The following is an 18,412-nucleotide window of genomic DNA, read 5'->3' as shown; positions in this document are numbered from 1 at the left end:
ATAGTGTTCAATTCTGAAATAATGCTAAGAATGAGAAGATCTTGTGTATGCCAATATGTTTCATTTCTCTCAGGTATATACTAAAGAGTGGAATTGTTGGGTCAGATAGTAACTAAATGATTAACATTTTGAGGACAACTATAGTATTTCTAAAATATCTGCACAATTTTGGATTCCCATCAGTAATATCTGAGGGTTCCAAATTCTCCAAATCCTTGCCAACATTTGTTGCTTTCCTTTAAACAAAAATTAGCCATCATAGTGGGTGTTGAAGCTTTTGTTTGTGTATACCTAAAAACTAATGATTTTCATTTCCCTAATGATAAATGATGGTGAGCATCTTTGCACATGACTGTAAGACATTTGTGTATCTTCTTTGAGGAAATGCCTAGTTATTTGTATATTTATTGTTGAATTGTAAGATTTTTCTAAATATTCTGTGTACAAATTCCTTGAAAAGAAAGCAAAAGTGAAATATTAGTCACTCAGTTCTGTCTGATTCTTTGCAACCCCATGGACTGTAGCTCACCAGGCTCCTCTGTCCATGGAATTCTCCAGGCAAGAATATCGGAGTGGGTTGCTATTCCCTTCTCCAGGGGATCTTCCCAACCCAGTGATGGAACCTGGGTCTCCTGCCATTGCAGGCTGATTCCTTACCATCTGACCCACCAGGGAAGCCAGATATCCAAAATTACTCCCATTCTATATGCTCTGACTTCACTTTCTTGATGGCCCCTTTGAAGCACAAAAGTTTAGAATTTTAATAAGTGTAATTTACATTTTCTTCTGTTACTGTGTTTGGTGTTGTATCTAAGAAATTGCGCCTAATTCAAGGTCACAAAGATTTATTCCTGTATTTTTTCCTAAGAGTTTTGTAGTGTTAGCTCTTGTTTTTAGGTCTATTACCATTTTGAGTTAATTTTCGTACATGGTGTGAGGTAGGGGATACAATTTCTTCTTTGCATGAAGATATTAAGTTATGCCAGCATTAGCTGTATTAATGCCCTTATCAAAACTCATTTGACCAAAAATGCACGGTTGATTTCTTGACTCTCAATTTTATCCCATTGATCTGTATTCTACGTCAGTACTACAGAGTCTTGCATATTGTAGCTTTGTACTAAATTCTGGCTTTTTAAAAAATGTTTGTTTTGACTATTCTGGGTGTCTTGCCTTTTCATATGAATTTTAGAATCTGAGCATCATCTCTATTTTTTGGCAAAAATGCCAGCTGGGTTTTGGACCTGTAGCTCAATTTAGAGAGTATTGCCATCTTAAAATGAAGTATAATCTATGAACAATTAACAGTGGCAGTTATTAAAATAAATATTCACTTTGGCTTTGTAATTCTATATAAACATATATCCTCAGAATGTCAATGGAAAAACTGGGATGTTTGTAATACGGTTTTAACTATTTTTGACTCTTTGCTCCTATATAATTTTCTTGTTGATCCCATGCCAAGGTAAGAAAATAACATATTTTCCGGTTCAAATCAACATTCTGCAAGGTTCAAAGGACTTTTTTCTAGTTCTCCTTAGATAGTAAGTAAAGGTTTTATTTATGTCAACAAAGTACTTGATGCTCCAAGTATATGAAAATGTCAGTTAGAATTTGAAAGCAATATCGGGCCAATTGCAATGTGATAATCTGCTCAAGGGTAATTCTGAACTGACTACAGTTTTATAGCAATCACGTCAATCACTACAGACTTAAGGAACAACATTCACAGACATATGTCTAAGACAAGAGTTCTACTATTTTAAAAGTAGCAGCAAAAACTCCGCCTGGCCACAGCTATCAAGAAGATAGTAATTATAGTTTATCATCTCAACTAACAGGCCGTGCTTGTCACTTGCCAAAATCATTTCTACATATTGCAGTGGAAGAATTCTTTCATATTCTCTAGAGATGGGACCAGCAGACAGATCTTAGGGCGTCCTATAAGGAAACAAAGCCAGTTTCAAACTGACTTCAGCAACACTGCAGCAGTACACTGCTTCAAGACTGAGACAAAGGCAGCTTATTTCTTGACAGGGTCTATAAAGCCATTTTTTTAAATTACCCAATGAATAACAAGCAATGACTTAAGAGCACTTAGACTTTTCCTACACTAAATAACATAATGAAATGAAGAGTCCCCAAATCGCACATTTAAAATTGAAAGTGATATATTTTTTTCCTCACAGCTTATTTGAATAACTTTGAGACAAATCTGTAAAATCATGACTTTTAAATTTGGAAAGAAAGGGGCAAAAATAATCTGATGATGAAGAGCTAGGGAATAAACAATGAGTGTTGAATAGCCACTATATTTCTTCAACTTCAGGCTTGAGAAATTTTAATTATGTGACTTCAAATCCTCAAACTTGCCTCCAGAAAACACAATGGTTTGCGAAGCTCTACACTTAATCTTATTGGTAAAATGATTATAATATTTATTTTTAATGTTAAAATAGATATGATCAGTGGCATTATAAGGGAATAAAGCTATGTTGAAATTTACCCGATCTCTTTCTTTTGTTCACATTACAATCCTTTGCTCCCTCATACAGTTTAGCAGGAGGTTTTGTCTTGCTAGCCAGGCAAAGACCTTTAAGAAATGTGTTCTTTACTTCTTTGATTATCAGAGCAGGGAACGTATCATATGTGGCTCTCACAACAGACAAGTTTAATTAGTACAATTTTTAAAAAGCGAACATTTTTAGCAACACTTTCAGGATCACAGGAGCATTTCTGACAGCCAGAATGAGCTGGATTTAAACATCACTGTGCTATTTTTAACTTTAAAATCAACACTTACATAAATATTCCCAAACCAATTAGCAGCAGCTGGAAAGTAAAGGTGTTTACTTTACTTAGCACCAGTGCTCACGATGGCGAGTGCTCACAGGCTGTGCGGAAGGGGCCATGTACCAGGCGGGACACTCCTCTCTCCAGGGTGATCCTGGTGTTGGCACCAGGCTATCTTTTAGCAGTTCGTGGTGGGCATAAATCAGTGATTTCATACAGGAAAGTGTATTCATGATGTAGCCTCATTAAGATATACATCTCCAAATAAACTTAACATTCTTGATAAAACTTTTTGGAAGGAAATGTTACCCACATTCTCATCGCTTCTCCCTAGTCAACCACAGCTATAAAACAATATTAAAAACAGCTTTATAGCTCAGCTTTTCATCTCTCAGATGAGAACTGAAATAGATGTCTCATAATCTACAGATGGCTTCCTTTGACTTACAGGTGAGAATATATGGCCTTGATTTTTGCCCCCCCCCATGCATTTTAACCACATATGAAACCATTTGCCCACAAAATTTTAACTGCAGTTATCCAAAGCTCAGGTGTATTTTATAACAAGATATGCATTCTGAAAAGCCAACTGCAAGTTTCTTTTGAAATTGCACATGAATTTTAGAGAGTAATAGAAAAATTATACAGAGAAGATTTGAATGCCAGGTTACGTGCCTGGTGCTCATACATAAACATCATGTAAATTTTAAAATTAAAATTCTGGGCGTAATTTCAGAATATTTGTTTTGACTTTTTAGAACAAGAATATCTGTGCTAGAGTAAAAACAAGTTGTATTTGATACGCACACATATGAGATGAACATGCATTTTGGTAGTCAAACACTGTTACTGAAGCTTGACCTAATCCATTTTCTTCATGCCTTAGGCAATGCCTTGCCATGGGAAATATCTCAGCTGACTTCATAGATCCCACCCCAAAATATTTCAGTTCTAGCAATTTAATATACCTGCATATAAATAATACATGTGTTTATTCATTCTATATGTAAAACAAATGCAAATATTATATACAATGTATATTAGACTGTATATCCATATATATGCATATTAATAGAAACTGGCACTGCCTTATAGTAAGTAGTGTAGATCTTCAGAAATCCTAGACAACATTAAGAAAGCCCTGGAAAGAATGGTGCTGACAAGTTAGTCTAGTCCACTCATTTTATTGCTAAGAAACTGAGACCCAGAAGGATGAAGTGGCAAGTATTTCAACTTAACAGTACTAAGGGTAGAGGCAGAATCCAGGATTCTTGATTCATAATTCAGTGCTCTTTCTGTGTAACATGGTAAATAGTTGTTGACTTAATGAATGCTGCTCTTAGTATTTTTTTTTTCCTTTTTTGTTTCAATGACTTAAACAAAAACTCTAATAATGTCTTGGATATACTTCACCCATCTTTCAAAGATCTCACAACATTTTCTGTATAACCAGAGGCATATTCACGACAACCCTAAATAATTTGTAGGCATTCCTATCCAACTCTATACATGGGCATATTGAAGGGGAAAAAGCTTAATGTCTTGTTCAAAGTGAAACTAAGGGTCAAAAAAAGAACCCAGAATATTTAGAACTCGCATGTCCTAAGATTGAAGTTTGTAGGCAAGCATGCTAAACGTATTCATCTTGTGATGTCTCTTAGCTGCTGATTTTAGACAAATGTTGTGAGCAAACAATATTATGAAGCAAAAAAAAAGGATTTTATGTGAAAAACTGTCAAGCATTTCACTAATCTAGAGATGAGCTCTAATAACTGCATTTTAAGATAAAGTTACTTTTTGAGAATACAATTAAAGTAAATCAATCTACTAACTAATCTCAAAGCTTTGGCTTCTGAGGTACATGTGCACAGATATACATATATATATATATATATATATATATATATATATATATACACACACTCACTGCTAAGCAACAGGAGTTACCTTAATGCTCATAGGGGAAACACTAGACTGAGTTTAAACAATTCTGGATTTTGTACAACACAGTGATGTGCTAAGTCACTGCAGTAGTGTCCAACTTTTTGTGACCCCATGGACTTAGCCCATCAGTCTCTTCTGTCCATGGGATTCTCCATGCAAGAATACTGGAGGGGGTTGCCATGCCTGCCTCAAGGGCATCTTCCCGACCCAGGGATGGAACCTGAGTCTCCTGCGTCGGCAGGCAGTTTACCACTAGTACCACCTGGGAAGCCCGGGTGAATACAATATGCTGGAAGTCAATAATATTCCAGCTGACCATCTCATGCAGTTGTGATACATGAGATGACGCACTGCATGGGTGCCTTCCCACTGACTCTCTGCACATTCAGAGTTAGTCACACTTTCTCCTCATCTGGCTTGTGTTCAAGAGATACTGCCTGGTTTTAATTGCTTTAATGAAAGTAAGACAGATCAAATAATGTATTATAGTAAAATGAAGCTCTGCTCTGAAACAAAGGAGACATAGGTTCCAACAGAAGTTCTCTCATAGTTTTGACTGGTGATGTCACCTAATCTCCTGGCCCTCTCCTTTATTATCTGTAAAATAAAGATAAGAAGATTTCTAAGGTCTATTCCAGGTACAAAATATCCCAGAACTTAGTAAAGGGACACCAAGTAGTTCTCACTGAAGAAAAATAAAAAAATATTTCAACAGATAAAATAAGGGGTGATTATTCATTTGAACAAATTTATTCGGAAAGCTTCCCTTGAGAAGCAACCCTCAAGGAGACATTACATACTTTCTTCACATACTGATTCTGAATAACTTTTGGGGGACAAATATATGACATGAGGTAAAGTCTACTTAAAATAAAATTAAAATGCTCCCTCCATACCTCATTCTCTTCATCTTCTATGATTTTTTTCCTGGCTATTCCCTTTCCTCCTTACCATTAACAACTAGCAGAATTAAGAGTTCATTGTTAAGATTTTCCAGGATTCTGACTTAGATTTGAGAAGATAATTAAAAAAAAATTTTTTTTAATGCATAACTTACACATTTTACCTGCTTGGATTTTGTTGTTATTGTTGTTCATTTGTATTTTGTTTGTTTGTTATTTTACAAAACTATATGGTGCCCATGACTAAACCTGACATCAGGCAGTTAAAACACACTGTTATACTTTAAAAAAAAAAAAAAAAAGTGGGAAGAGGAGAGGAATTGTGTTCTGTTTGTGAGATCTGAGTTGACCAGCCAGGTTGATCAGTCTTATTTAGGTATCAAAAAAGAAAATCATTACTGATGTCAAGATCAGCATCTGTTGATTTTTCTACCTAATGCCAACAACTATGGCTGTGCTGCTTCCCAAGCAAATATATTCATTGAAAAGGCTGCTTTAAAAACCTTAGAACTGTGAAAGTTCAGAAGTTCAACAAGGCAATCCTAGAACCGCTGTTTTAAGATCCACTGTTTCTTACTCAAACTTAAATAACACATTCCAAAAGTGATAGAAAGAAAACTGGAAAACACACACACGCACGTATATATATATTTCAAATATAAGACTGACACAAACATGATTATAATGATTGCTTCAGTTTACAATTGGGTTTCCCTTGTAGCTCTGCTGGTAAAGAATTCGCCTGCAATGCAGGAGACCTGGGTTCGATCCCTGGGTTGGGAAGATCCCCTGGAGAACGGAAAGGCTACCCACTCCAGTGTTTTGGCCTGGAGAATTCCATGGACTGTGTAGTCCATGGGGTTGCAAAGAGTTGGACACGACTGGGTGACTTTCACTTTCAGTTTATAATTGGATTACTTCCACAACTCAGTTACAACTAATTTCCCCCTAGCTTTCTGTATTATTGAATCCATCAAAACCTCTTGAGTCAAATGCTTAGGTACACTAAGACAGTACTGTTTACTCATGAAAAGGTGAAGATCTTGAACAATACAGCACACTCTCCCATGAAGATCTGCTTCAGATCATGCTCTCATCATAAAACAAGATCGAAGTTATTATATCTGCTTCTCTTCCATTTAATCTCTCTTGAAACTATAGCACCTTCTCAAATATTTAGAATACAAATCCATCCAAATGGACAGTTTGATGGCACTAGGGTTTCATTTGTAACTACAAACCATCACCTACAGCTGGCAAATATAAAAAGACTTGAGGGAGTTGGGATAATTCAGCAATTACAAAAAAATTCTACCTTAACTGTTTTTCTTGTGGCTGAAATATATTTCAATCAAGTTTGATTCTAGTAAATGTACCTTATGCAATGAAGCAAAGCTACACAAATTCCAGGTTTGGTTAGGAGAGTGTAAAGATAAAAGAACATATTATTAAAGGAATATTTTTTCATCTGCACATGCATTTCACTAATACCAGTACAGGCACACTCCTCTGCCAGTCTGCATTACAAGTCTTTCCTATGAAAATAGGCTGCAGAAAATGTTGAATCCACAACCAAGTCCGTGGAGACTTGTTTTAGGAGGTGGGTAGTAGTAGTGTTAGTCTCTCAGTCATGTCTGACTCTTTGCCACTCCTGCCAGGCTCCTCTGTCCATGGGATTCTTCAGGCAAGAATAATGGAGTGGATTGCCATTCCCTTCTTCAGAGGATCTTCCCTACCCAGGGATCGAACCTGGGCCTTCTGCATTGCAGGTAGATTCTTACCATCTGAACTACAGGAAAGAGGCAGGGAGAGGGATAAAAGCACAGGGATTTGCATGTATACTTTGTTTAGTAAGAACTTTCCCCCAAATTCTCAAAACGTAGCAAGTCAAAGTTCTGTGTTGAGAAATCTTTTACAATTATCAGACGGAAAACTAAGTTTATAACTTATCTTGGTCCATGAATAAGGCATGTTCAAGGATTCTTTTTTTTTCTTCCCAACAGTCTTTAACATGCTTCCTAAGTCTTTATCTTTCTATAGACATTTCACTCTCTTCTCATCTAGCCCCTCATCAAAGTTCCCCCACACTGCCATGTGTACTGGTTTCTCTCCTATGACCTCCATATGTCTTTCCACACAATCATTTTCCCATTCACTTTACCATTCTTGCATTTCACTTTGTGACACTTTTGTTGGAAGCCTTTGGTTTCAAAAACTATCTCACTAGCTTATAAGGCCTCCTGAAAATAAACAATGTGGGGAAGGATTTTTCTCAGACAACCTAAGATGCCCTTGAAGCAATCCTTACCATAACGTGTGTGAAGGATGAAGAACGGCAGGAGAGACAGAAGTCCTGTACAGAGAGAAGAAGTGGGGTGATCTGGAGTAGAATGCAACATCTTGGGTTTTAACGGCATGTAGAAGCAGCTCTAAATAGTGTGGGGGTATGACCCACGAAGGACAGCCATAGTCATGGGCAGCCGTCTGCAAAAGGTTTGTTTTATATTTTGTGCTTCTAGGTGTGGAGACACAACAGAGATCTGGAAGAGATGCTGCAGAAGTTGTTGTTCAGTTGCTACGTCATGCCCAGCACTTTGCGACCTGGCAGAGGAGCCTGCCAGGCTTCTCTGTCCTCTACTATCTTCTGGAGTTTGCTTAAACTCAGGTCCACGGAGTCAGTGATGCTATCTAACCGTCTCATCCTCTGCTCGTCCCTTCTCCTTTTGCCTTCAATCTTTCTCAGCAGAAGAAAGCTGCAGAAGTAGCTATAACCAACCCAGAACCTCCTCCAGTCACGTGAGGAAACCAACATACATTTCTATTAGAACACAGATGTCTTCCTCTTAAAACTGCTTACAGACTTTGAGGAGTGGGTGGAAACCACTGTCTTGATTAAGAACATTTCACCGACTGAGCCATTAATAGCTGTCTAGATCACTGCTTGCCTGGCAAACCTCCATCCATCCTTGAAAATCCTCTAGCAGAGTGGGCGCTCTTCCCTAGAACACTGTGCACAGACTTAGTCTCCCTCCTTAGGCCACTTGTGTGCCACACAGACGCTCTACAGCGGCATTCATCTCAGGGTAAGTGATGGCTCCTTTACAGGTGTGTCTCCCTTATCGAGATGAGGAATGTGGAAGGTGTCTTCTCCATCTTTGTATACCTATCACCTAGCACAGGACTGAAATACGACAAATATTCCACTTCAGAGAGGAGTTCACTGGAATAAGAAACCATTTCCCTAGAAATTCTTTCCCTTAACAGCTCTTAGGGAACATTTGGTAGACAAATATATATACGTGTGTGTGTGTGTGAGTGTGTTAGTTGCTTAGTCGTGTTCTACTTTTTGCACCCCCATAGACTGCAGCCCTCCAGGCTCCTCCATCCATGGGATTCTCCAGGCAAAAACACTGGAGTGGATTGCCATTTCCTTCTCCAAAAGAAACTATAGAAAGAAAGAAAGTGAAGTCGCTCAGTGGTGTACGACTCTTTCCGACCCCATGGACTGTAGCCTACCAGACTCCTTCATCCATGGAATTTTCCAGGCAAGAGTACTGGAGTGGGTTGCCATTTCCTTCTTCTACATATTTATATATATCCTAACATTAATGAACCCTGTAAAATGTGCTGAGTCATTACGCATGACTCTGGGGCTTTGAGGGAAAGAGGAATGGAGATTAGAAATCAAAGATGAATATGACACAGTCTTTGTATTCAAAGCTGTAAGCTAGCTAGAATCATCACCAGAGCCATCTCTGGCAAGAGAAATTAAAGCAGAATTGAAAGCTAATCTTTATTTATGGATTGAAATAACTGAAGTAAAAGAGGAGGCACCAATTTGTACCTGGTGTTTATGTTTCTTTGTATGTGCTTTTATGTACTGATGTGCTCAGTCGTGGCTGACTCTTTGCGACCCCATGGACTGTAGCCTGCCAGGTTCCTCCACCCATGGAATTTTCCAGGCAAGAGTCCTGGAGTGGGTTGCCATTTTTTCCTCCAATATGAGCTTTTATATTTTATTTCTTATAATATAATTTAGAATGACTTGTTATTTGTAAAATATATTTAAACCAATATTTAAAACCATTTAAGTTCTACAGTGGCTAGAAGCTTGAGTTTGTCAGGCTTTGGTCAGCTGAGAAAGGAACCCTGTCCTATTGAAACCCCAACATCCTGGACCTCCAGACTGGAGAGTTCTGATCATGGTGGGGACCTTCCACCTGAGGCAGGACTGGGAGCAAAGGCCCATCATTGCAGCAAAGCTGTTTTGAAACTTTTGCTCAATATTCTTTTCTTTGTGCTTTCTCATTTCTTTATATCCAAACTTGGGTCACGGTAATAAAATTTCTTGGATCAATTGTCTTTTGCCCTGTTTTTTCCTCTTTGGGCATCCTTTATCCTTTAAGAGTATATCCCTTCCTAAATGCCTCCAACCCTTCCTTCTCCACTATTTTCAAGAATTCTCTGAAATTCTTTCACAAATTCAGAAATTTCTTCTAGTATTCACTCTGCCACTTTGATTTAAATGAAAATTGACTTTGCCCAGTGAAACCACTTCCTCAGGAGTCCTCTGAAGCAGGACATGATCATTTTCTTCATGCTGCCAAACCCCATCCCGCAGTTGCTTCTAGATAGAGAAGCAATGCTTCCTCCTTTGGAAACTGCCACAGCATTCTGATTCCCTATCCCCTGCTCACTGCCTTCAGCCACCAATCTCCAGGCTGGTCCTCCATCCTTTCCTCTTGCCCCAGCATGTCACTTCATATAACTTTTCCTCTCTATGCTCACTCTCATCCCAGCTGACTCCCTTTTACACCTTGACTTTACTCAGTACCTTCGTGCTTCTGTTTCAGAAGCTAACCAAAAGCAAATGCAAACATAAGCAGCTAAGGAAGGGTTCTAAGCTAAGTCCTTATTATTTGCCAAAGAGATGTTCTTGAGAATCAAAATATACTAAATGATATGGTTGCTCATGACTAGTGAACCCATGGATAAAATGGTAATAATTCAGTTCACAAACACTTATTTAAGTCCCCTTTGTTCCAGGCACTGTGTCAAATGCCAGGGGTAAAATATATATTCTTCACCTTAAAGAGCTTATTCTGCAGAGGGAAGAACAGAGAGGCTGGAGAGGAGTTGACAGTGACTGTTCTCGGCACTGTTCCCTTTTACATGCTCCATAATTGAACTCCACTGAACACCAGACAGATCCCAATTGCGCTGCTAGTCTTTCTCCAACCTCAGCCCCATTCCATGTTCAACAGCAGGTATAAGCCAACAGACTAACAGAAATTAGCTATGCTCCATCTAAAACCGTGTTTCTAAAACTTTTTGATCATTTGTGACCAAGTCACAGTCACCTACAAAACTAATGACAATAATGGTTCCCCTCCCAATATAGATGTATACATGCACACACATACAGAATTCTGGACAAAACGTCCAGGCTTTCTACATTCCTCAGTCTTGATATGATCTCAAGGTTAAGAACTGATATTCAGCTGTTAATCCAAGCCCATATCTTTGACAGAATCATAAGAGACTGGTCCCACAGAAATGATAATACATATTTTCACAGACACATCTTTAAACAGTGATTGCCATGTATAAGGGACAATAACTGAATAGGGAAGGACGTGGCTGCTACAGACAGAAAACCAGAGTGGACGTAGGGGGATATATTACCAACCACACTGCTCATCACTTTCCTGAGATCCTCCAGGGAGGGGAGAGGTGCAGTACAGACATCCCTTCAAAATCTGTCAGCAAATACTGTGATCTTTTCTGAAGCCTCCTTGACAAGCTAAGTCAGTCCTATACATGAACTTCTTAGTCACATCGTGCTGTGGCAAAATTACAAATTATCATATGCTCTGGACCTCTGGCTTACATGCAGTATGTACGAAATTTCAACTGCTGAATGTGTGAGGGCTAAAGGTCCAATGTTCTGACGAGTACTAGTTCATTTGTCGTCTATTCTGGGACTGACAAGTTTCAGCCTCTCAGCTTAAATCTCTTCCTCCAACCTCTGATCGAGAAAATTACTACAAGTATGGGGCAAGGTTACATTCTAATTAGATTTCTTAATTCACATTCTTAAAACTGCTCGTATTAGATGGTGATTATTTAATCCAAACACCGTATCTGGATTAATCTTTGAAACCCATTCAGATTCACCAAATGGGCATAGTTAGTGGAGCAATTCTGCAGGATGAGAAATTTAAGCAATGAAAACTGCTAGAGGATGAACTGTTAGATCACTTAAAAATTCTGATTCCTCTAACATAAGAGCCATAAACCACTTTCATAAAGTTTTCCCCCAAGTCACAGGAAAGACTGGCGTGCTGCAGTCCAGGGGGTCGCAAAGAGTCAGACACGACTGAGTGACTGAACTGAAGACACAGAACAATTCTTTCAGCACAGCATGTGCATCACTACCAACTCTCCCATCTCTGCATTCACTAGGCTTCAAGAACACGGTACACAGGCTCAGGAAACACTGTATAATAAATGTCACCTGAAATCCTCATGAAGCTAACATGGCTCCCATCATACAAAGTTGGAAGAAAGCAAGCCAGTCAGTTCATGTTGGTCTCTGCTTGACTTTTATTCAGTTCAGTTGCTCAGTTGCGTCCGACTCTTTGCCACCCCATGGACTGCAGCATGCCAGGCTTCATTGTCTATCGCCAGCTCCCAGAGATTGCTCAAACTCACGTGCATCGAGTCAGTGATGCCATTCAACCATCTCATCCTCTGTCATCCTCTTCTTTTGACTTCAATCTTTCTCAGCATTAGGGTCTTTTCCAATGAGTCAGTTATTTGCATAAGGCAGTGAAAGTACTGGAGTTTCAGTTTCAGCATCAGTCCTTCCAATGAATATTCAGGACTGATTCCTTTAGGATTGCCTGGTTTGAAATCCTTGCAGTCTGAGGGACTCTAAAGAGTTTTTTCCAGCACCACAGTTCAAAAGCATCAATTCCTCAGTGCTTAGCTTTCTTTATAGTCCATCTCTCATCCATACATGACTACTGGAAAAACCATAGCTTTGACTAGATGGACCTTGTTTGGCAGAGTAACGTCTCTACTTTTTCTTATGTTGTCTGGGTTGGTCATAGCTTTTCTTCCAAGGAGCAAGCATTTCTCAGTTTCGGCTGCAATCACCATCTGCAGTGATTTTGAAGCCCTCAAAAAAAAGTCTGCTACTGTTTCCACTGTTTCCCCATCTATTTGCCATGAAGTGATGAGACCAGATGCCATGATCTTCGTTTTCTGAATGTTGAGCTTTAAGCCAACTTTTTCACTCTCCTCTTTCACTTTCATCAGAGGCTTTTTAGTTCCTCTTCACTTTCTGCCATAAGTGTGGTATCATTTGCGTATCTGAGGTTATTGTTATTTCTCCTGGCAACCTTGATTCCAGCTTGTGCTTTATCCAGGAAGGTATTTTGCAAGATATACTCTGCATAAAAGTTAAATAAGTAGGGTGACAATATACAGACTTGATGTATTCCTTTCCTAATTTGGAACCAGTCTGTTGTTCCATGTCCAGTTCTAACTGTTGTTTTCTGACTTGCATACAGATTTCTCAGGAGGCAGGTCAGGTGGTCTAGTATTCCCATCTCTTTCAGAATTTTCCACAGTCTGTTGTGATCCACACAGTCAAAGACTTTGGTATAGTCAATAAAGCAGAAGTAGATGTCTTTCTGGAACTCTCTTGCTTTTTCTATGATCCAACAGATGTTGACAATTTGATCTCTGGTTTCTATGGCTTTTCTAAATGCAGCCTGAACATCTGGAAGTTCACAGTTCACATACTATGGAAGCCTGGCTTGGAGAACTGTAAGCATTACTTTGCTAGCATGTGAGATGAGTGTTATTGTGTAGTAGTTGGAACATTCTTTGGCATTGCCCTTCTTTTGGACTAGAATGGAAACTGATATTTTCCAGTCCTGTGGCCACTGCTGAGTTTTCCAAATTTGCTGACATATTGAGTGCAGCACTTTCACAGCATCATCTTTTAGGATTTGAAATAGCTCAGCTGAAATTCCATTACCTCCACTAGCTTTGTTCACAGTGATGCTTCCTAAAGCCCACTTGACTTCGCATTTCAGAATGTCTGGGTCTAAGTGAGTGATCACACCATCATGGTTATCTGGGTCATGAAGATCTTTTTTGTATAGTTCTTCTGTGTATTGTTGACACCTCTTCTTAATATCATCTGTTTGTGTTAGGTCCATACAATTTCTGTCCTTTCTTGTGTCCATCTTTGCATGAAATATTTCCTTGGTATCTCTAATTTTCTTAAAGAGGTCTCTATTCTTCCCCATTCCATTGTTTTCCTCTATTTCTTTGCACTGATCCTGAGGAAGGCTTTCTTATCTCTCCATGCTATTCTTTGGAACACTTCATTCAAATGGGTATATCTTTCCTTTTCTCCTTTGCCTTTTGCTTCTCTTCTTTTCACAGCTATATGTAAGGCCTCATCAGATAATCATTTTGCCTTCTTGCATTTCTTTTTCTTGGGGATGGTCTTCATCTCTGCCTCCTGTACAGTGTCATGAGCCTCTGTCCATAGCTCTTCATGTACTCTACCAAATCTAATCCCTTAAATCTACTTGTCACTTCCACTGTATAATTGTAATGGATTTGATTTAGGTTATTCCTGAATGGTCTAGTGTTTTTCCCTACTTTCTTCAATATAAGTCTGAATTTGGCAATAAGGAGTTCATGATTTGAGCTACAGTCAGCTCCTGGTCTTTGTTTTGCTGACTGTATAGAGCTTTTCCATCTTTGGCTGCAAAGAATAACATCAGTCTGATTTTGGTATTGACCATCTGGTGATGTCCATGTGTAGAGTCTTCTCTTGTGTTGTTGGAAGAGAGTGTTTGCTATGACCAATGCGTTCTCTTGGCAAAACTCTATTAGCCTTGGCCCTACTTCATTCTGTACTCCAAGGCCAAATTTGCCTGTTACTCCAGGTATCTCCTAACTTCCTCCTTTTGCATTCCAGTCGCCTATAATGAAAAGGACATCTTTTTGGGGTGATAGTTCTAGAAGGTCTTGAAGGTCTTCATATAACCATTCAAGTTCAGCTTCTTCAGTGCTACTGATCAGGGCATAGACTTGGATTACTGTGATATTTATTTTTATTAGCTTATCATGAGTGTTTATATTTAGTGAACGAATGAACCAGTGAACAAGGCAGTGCACCCACCCCATTGTCTGATTGTGAGCCAGATCGTATTCTCATGTCTCCTCCCAAAGAAACATAGGCCAGTGCACTTTTTCATAACTGTATGCCGAAATAACAAGCCAAAGAAAAACTGTACCTTTCTGCTGAGTGACTTCTTAACAAAATATAAATTTATAAATAGTTGTAATATTCGAATGTTCCTTGAACTATATTTTTCTACCGTGATACGTATAATAGAAAAGAATGGTTTGAAAAGGAACAAGCAGTTATTTTTCTATATATTACAGATCACTTACTCAATTCCATGTAAAACAACAAAATAGAGCGCCAAACAAGAAAGAAGAAGTTTGCTAATGAAAGATTCCCTGGACTTTAACAAAATAGAGTTTCTTCTAATCCAATTTTTGTTAAGATGTCTGTCACAACACCATCACCCCAGCCCTCAGCCATGCCTAATCAGTGATGAAACCTCACTTTTAATGAACAACCAGGGTGGCATAGAGAAGTGCATGCTTCCTGACAGATGAGAGTTTTTAAACTGAGTGGTGATGTAAACCTCTCTCTGCTCTTCTTATTACAAGGGAAATACTTCTGCACTAGCTGAGGACCCTCAGGTGATGTGTCTCTACAAAATACAGCAAATGGCCTATCCACTTGTGAGGCAATCACAGTAGATTAAAATCACAGTATTTAATAGCTCTTCAGAAGGGAATGGCAACAGGAAACAAAAATAATAGGCTTATATAATTAAATTATTGATTACTTTTCTGTGGATCACCTTCTTCTAAGGAATGGTCAGATCACAAATACAATGATAAAGAAAAAGCTTGGTGTTAATTCATTCTTAAAGACAGAAATGCATGCATGTAGAAAGCATAATGGTTAGGATGCTCAATGGATGAAAAAGAGAGTATGAACAAAACAATAGAAGCAGTCTTACCCTCTGCTCCAGTAAATACAGAAGAGACTCCATGAGGCTTTAGGTTCAGATTTGTCTTCTCACCCCAAAGAGAAATGTATAGCAATTTGGTGGCTGGTGGGAAATGGCCACAAGAGAACCCCTTAATTTTATCCTCCCCGGTAATCTCACAGCCAGATTTGAAGTCATTCTTTAGCAGTTTCCTAGGTAGGGCTAGACAACAGAATGGGAAAGACTAGAGATCTCTCCAAAAAAATTAGAGATACCAAGGGAACATTTCATGCAAAGATGGGCTCAATAAAGGACAGAAATGATATGGACCTAACAGAAGCAGAAGATATTAAGAAAAGGTGGCAAGAACACACAGAAGAACTGTACAAAAAAGATCTTCACGACCCAGATAATCACGATGGTGTGATCACTCATCTAGAGCCAGACATCCTGGAATGGGAACTCAAGTGGGCCTTAGAAAGCATCACTACGAATAAAGCTAGTGGAGGTGATGGAATTCCAGTGGAGCTATTTCAAATCCTGAAAGATGATGCTGTGAAAATGCTGCACTCAATATGCCAGCAAATTTGGAAAACTCAGCAGTGGCCACAGGACTGGAAAAGGTCAGTTTTCATTCCAATTCCAAAGAAAGGCAATGCCAAAGAATGCTCAAACTACCGCACAATTGCACTCATCTCACATGCTAGTAAAATAATGCTCAAAATTCTCCTAGCCAGGGTTCAGCAATACGTGAACTGTGAACTCCCTGATGTTCAAGCTGGTTTTAGAAAAGGCAGAGGAACCAGAGATCAAATTGCCAACATCTGCTGGATCATGGAAAAAGCAAGAGAGTTCCAGAAAAACATCTACTTCTGCTTTATTGACTATGCCAGCAGCTTTGACTGTGTGGCTCACAATAAACTGTGGAAAATTCTGAGAGAGATGGGAATACCAGACCACCTGACCTGCCTCTTGAGAAATCTGTATGCAGGCCAGGAAGCAACAGTTAGAACTGGACATGGAACAACAGACGGTTTCCAAATAGGAAAAGGAGTACGTCAAGGCTGTATATTGTCACCCTGCTTATTTAACTTCTATGCAGAGTATATCATGAGAAACGCTGGACTGGAAGAAACACAAGCTGGAATCAAGATTGCTGGGAGAAATACCAATAACCTCAGATATGCAGATAACACCACCCTTATGGCAGAAAGTGAAGAGGAACTAAAAAGCCTGTTGATGAAAGTGAAAGAGGAGAGTGAAAAAGTTGGCTTAAAGCTCAACATTCAGGAAACGAAGATCATGGCATCTGGTCCCATCACTTCATGGGAAATAGATGGGGAAACAGTGGAAACAGTGTCAGACTTTAGTTTTTTGGGCTCCAAAATCACTGCAGATGGTGACTGCAGCCATGAAATTAAAAGACGCTTACTCCTTGGGAGGAAAGTTATGACCAACCTAGACAGCATATTCAAAAATAGAGACATCACTTTGCCAACTAAGGTCCGTCTAGTCAAGGCTATGGTTTATTCAGTGGTCATGTATGGATGTGAGAGTTGGACTGTGAAGAAGGCTGAGCGCCGAAGAAGTGATGCTTTTGAACAGGGGTGTTGGAGAAGACTCCTGAGAGTCCCTTGGACTGCAAGGAGATCCAACCAGTCCATTCTGAAGGCAATCAGCCATGGGATTTCTTTGGAAGGAATGATGCTAAAGCTGAAACTCCAGTACTTTGGCCACCTCATGCAAAGAGTTGACTCGTTGGAAAAGACTCTGATGCTGGGAGGTATTGGGGGCAGGAGGAGAAGAGGGCGACCGAGGATGAGATGGCTGGATGGCATCACTGACTCGGTGGACGTGAGTCTGAGTGAACTCTGGGAGTTGGTGATGGACAGGGAGGCCTGGCGTGCTGCAATTCATGCGGTCGCAAAGAGTCGGACACGACTGAGCGACTGAACTGAACTAGGTAGGGCATCTAGTCAACAGATGATACCACCACATGGAATGAGTCTAGACCTAGTTTTCTTATTGCAACCTGTAAAGCTGTTGTGATTAGCAACACTTTAAACCTGGTGGAATTTCTTTGCTTTTTAATGATGTTTTCATTGGTGATATTTTCCATCTGAAACTCTTTTAACATTAAAACTGATGAAATGATGACATTCATTTCACACTGATGGCTTTTCAAAATACTACTTTTCACAGACTTTTACTTTTTCCTATACCCACTATTGGATAAAGCAATGTTTCCATAGATTCTTTATCTCTTTCATTTTCAAATATTCTCACTACAAATGCCATTTTATGAAATGAGAAGCTGTTAAAATATGACCATTTTTGACCATAGTACTAAAGACAGGAAGAAAAAGTAGAGACAATTTACTCATCAAATGGTCATGGTCAATGACTTTTTAAAAAAAGCTAGTTATGGGATCCCCGGCTTAAAAAAAGTCACGTTCCATGCCTCAGTTCAGACTAAGAACCTCTGTTATTTAATTAGCACTGAAAAAAAAAAAATAAATGGAGCATCTAGTTTACAGAAGGTATATTGTTTGATAGACAAAGAATGGCAGTTTAATCAGTGAAGGAACAAGTTTTGTGTTTTTCTTTTTTTTTTAAACTAAAATTTAACGGAAACTAAAAAGAGAGCTCAAAATATCATGTCCCAAAATAGGG

At 39.0% G+C, this 18,412-nt stretch overlaps 1 protein-coding gene across 1 annotated transcript in view; it reads right to left on the bottom strand.

Annotated features, from left to right (window-relative positions):
* The window catches only part of PARD3B (par-3 family cell polarity regulator beta), a 1,141,780-nt gene that overhangs the window by 542,100 nt on the left and 581,268 nt on the right, over positions 1-18,412 (bottom strand). The window lies entirely within an intron of this gene.

The sequence above is a fragment of the Budorcas taxicolor genome, chromosome 2 (genome assembly GCF_023091745.1).
Source record: "Budorcas taxicolor isolate Tak-1 chromosome 2, Takin1.1, whole genome shotgun sequence".
Classification (NCBI taxonomy): domain Eukaryota; kingdom Metazoa; phylum Chordata; class Mammalia; order Artiodactyla; family Bovidae; genus Budorcas; species Budorcas taxicolor.
The sequence above is the reverse complement of the archived record's forward strand: the minus strand, read 5'-3'. Positions and strand labels throughout refer to the sequence as shown.